This window comes from Phasianus colchicus, chromosome 1 (assembly GCF_987193195.1).
Source record: "Phasianus colchicus chromosome 1, bPhaCol1.hap1.1, whole genome shotgun sequence".
In the NCBI taxonomy this organism is placed as follows: Eukaryota; Metazoa; Chordata; class Aves; order Galliformes; family Phasianidae; genus Phasianus; species Phasianus colchicus.
Window position 1 is genome coordinate 70,260,475 of NC_143436.1, and position 3,509 is coordinate 70,263,983.

General features: G+C 39.4%; 1 long non-coding RNA gene across 2 annotated transcripts; it reads left to right on the forward strand.

Moving 5' to 3' along the window:
- Nucleotides 1–1,216: 1,216 nt before the first annotated feature.
- On the forward strand, nucleotides 1,217–3,129 carry LOC149919707 (uncharacterized). 2 transcript variants are annotated; one of them, XR_016463680.1, is made up of 3 exons: nucleotides 1,217–1,257; nucleotides 1,383–1,502; nucleotides 3,085–3,129. It is a non-coding gene; the product is annotated as an uncharacterized LOC149919707 (long non-coding RNA). The 2 variants fall into 2 exon arrangements; XR_016463681.1 differs by lacking the exon at nucleotides 3,085–3,129 and adding an exon at nucleotides 2,100–2,190.
- The last annotated feature ends 380 nt before the right edge of the window (nucleotides 3,130–3,509 follow it).

The following is a 3,509-nucleotide window of genomic DNA, read 5'->3' on the forward strand; positions in this document are numbered from 1 at the left end:
GGATGTGTTATGCAGTGTTTTCAGTGCAAATGGAGCCAGACTACGCCTTGATTTATTCCAGGCTCTTGACTGGTTGTGTAAAAAAAACTTCCAGATGCAGTTTTGTTGTAGTAAGATCATAACATTACTCAATTTGCAATTCTGCTGAAACATAAAAGGAGCTAAGGACTTTGTTGTCATGAGGCTATCCTCTTTAATGTTGTAAACAACAGGATGGCGCTAGTCCCATAAAAAATCAGGTTGTCTTAAGCTGGTCTTGAACATCCTCCTTTTTTTTTTTTAACCTAAAGTTGTTTTTTTATCAAAGCTTTTTCATCTTTTCTGTGAAGATTAGCATGGCTTTTGAAGCTCAGCTACACGTGTTATTACTGAAGCTAAATTGTACCCTTCCACCCACACTCCAACACCCCTTCCCAGCCCCCCTAGGAATTCACTTCATCCAATTACCACAGCTATTGGATAAGCTAACCTTTGAGACAGATTCACAGACTGGGGAGCAAGTACCTTCCCTTGAGTCCTTAGGGAGCTCCTAGAGCAGCAGGACTGACGGATGGCCTTCCCAGATGCTGCCCATTCCTGATTAGGTCCTGCCTTACTTTATCATCTTGTTTACAATGAGATTTTCTTTCAAAGGAAGAACAAATCAAACAGCTGCTTTTCTATCAAATCTCACTTGGGAAAGGTAGTGCTGAAGACAGATATTTTCAAAGTTAAGGCCAGAAGATCTGTTTTCTGCTTTTAATTCCCAGCTCTGTTATTTATTCCTTCTGAACTGAGGCAAATTACACATTCTGCTTTTTTTTGCGTCATTTTTGGCTGGGTTTCTGATATTATGTCTCTTCAGCTTGCTTTTTTTTTTTAATTAATATAGATGCTGTCTTGAACAGCATGTAGTCAGTCTCACTTTGCAGTGAGACATCTGAAGACTAAGATGCCCAAAGTTGTGGTGTTTTACACAGTATCGCTCCCAATGCAACTAGGAGGCGTTTCCTAAAGTGTCAGGGTACTTGGTTCCTTTTGCAGTCAGGGGGTTGTGTTGAAGGTCATGCACTGGTTTACACCTGTATGGGAACTATTGAGTCACGGCCTGAACCACTGACTGAGCACCTGGGGAAAGGACTGGGTCAGCCCTGGGAGCACAGGTGAAGGCAAGTCTGGCTGCACCTCTCTTAGACCTCATTTAAGGGCTGACTGCCACTGTAGAAGGGTTTCTTGTTGGAGATCCCTCACTGGTGAACCTGCAATCTTTTGATACGGGTGAGCAATCTTCTTCCCTTCCTTTATGGCACCTTTCTATCATGCTGGTCCTTCTGCCATCACACCTTTCCTGTAATACCTTTCCCATCGTACTGATCTGTCCAATTGCTACAATGCCTCACCAGGGAAGGTAGCTCTCCAAGGTTGTGCCCTGGTACCTGAGACAGTGACAGTGTGGATTCCCTGCCACTGGAGGTGTAAAGAAGCATGGATAGCTTCTAATCAGGAACTGGAGATGATACTGCGTAAGTTGGATAAAAAGACGTAGTCCCAAAGTCTAATACCTTAATTCCAATTGCCTTGAAGGCAGCATGATGGGTTGCTGGCAGAATTTAATCTTTAATGAGTTTCTTCTCTGACTTCATAAAGCCCGGCGCGCCTTAATCCTTTTTATCGTTTTTGGTTAAAACACAGCATCCCTTTGGATGAAATTAATGTTCAAACTAGTTAATTTTTTAGACTCACAGGGCAAAAAGCAAGCAAGGAAAAATATAGAGGATTTTACTATTATTATAGGCATAAAGTAACATACTAAGTAATTTTTCCATAGAACAGTTTTTTTGCAGTGCATCGTTTCAATTTTTAATTCCTGTTGTCTCACAACTATGATGTCAATTTCTGTGATTATTATATTTTCCAATCAAGCTGTTATTAGTAGATTATCATTATTACTTGAAGTTAAAGCATGATGACATACTGACTTGCAAGATTTGAAACTATTTTCTTATATTTTGATTTTCTTTAATGCCTACTGTTTGTAGAAAGCACTCACTTTTCTACAAAAAATGACTTATAAACAGATGTCTAGGCAACAGAATATTTTCTCCAAATATTTCCTCTAGAAGTGTTAATCGGCCATTTGGAAACCTCTTGGGAGAAATACTGCCCAGTGACTCGAATAATCAGGCATCCAGCATGAATTACAAATCACCAACAGGGAGCATGCCATCTCACAGCAGTGATGATACTTCCCATGCACTCTGTATGTGGGAACATATGACCTTGTGTTTCTTGGCCTGAAAAATTTCTAAATGTTTTATGGTTGTTTCTTGGACAGTACATGAACTGGAGGAAAGGCTAAATCTCTTCACTAATTATTTAAGTGAGTGGTTAATCTTGGTCGTGGACAACGTGCTGTTATGGCCTGGCACACGCTGACCTTGCAGTAAATCAGTAGTTGAAGAGAAGTTAGTGGGGCACGCTCTTTGGTTTCCTCACTAGACTGAGAATTTGGGAACTGCCAGTGCCATTCAGGGCAGTTTTGGTCTAACTTTTAGAGGTTTTGGTGCAGTGGGATTTCCTAGTCTGTATGATAATCTCCGTAAGCTGACAATTGTGTGCTTGTCTTGCTTAACACAGGTTTGCTCTTGAATTAGTTTCTTTTTTTAGAACCAATTTACTATTTAATTTTGATGCGAAGATATAAGACAAAGGAGTTTTTCCAGCTTGTCTTCTGAAATCTGTGAAGTTACATCCTCTTAATGCAGACCAAAAGATTAGATCTCAGTGCTCAATGTGCAACATACTGTGTTCAGCAGCCTCGTATTTAGCACATTAGTACAAATGGTAGAAAAGCACATTAGTACAAATGGTAGAAACGATTTGTCAAGGAGACAAAGGAAGACTTTTTAAAAGAGATTTACTGCTTGCAGGGTGTTCCGTGGATTATATTATATTCATAAGCTGCCATTTGCATTAGAATACCTACTCCACAAGCTTTTCTGTTATGCTTAATAGATAAATAGAGGAGGAGGGGGAATAGTACTTCTATCATGTTTTTAGTAACAAGTTCATTAACTAAATTCTACCCTGTCCCTTTCTTTACAGTGTGAAATCTCACTGAGCTTCTTCTGAGTCAGACTAAGTATTGATAAGCAAAGTGTTTTTTGTCTTAAAAAAAAATAAAAAATAAAAAAATCCTCTTTTACAAGCCACAAAGGTGAAGAGTTTCTTTATGGAAAAGGGAATTCACTTCTCAGGTCTGGTCCTTTGATCCTATTAAATATTGAATCTTGGGGAGTGGATGGCATCCTGACTGTCACTGATGTGCCACAAGGTATGGTGACAATCCACTTAATGTCAATTTTGGCCATTCATGCTTTGTAGAGTCTTTGTAGGTATTTCAGCCTGACGTGTATTAATCAGTCTGCTGCTAATTTAGAATAGCAGGAATAATTTTAGCTGGTCAGTAGCTCTTTGAGAAATTTGATGGATGGTATCTAATGTTTTCTGGCTAGAGCTTCTTGAGGAAA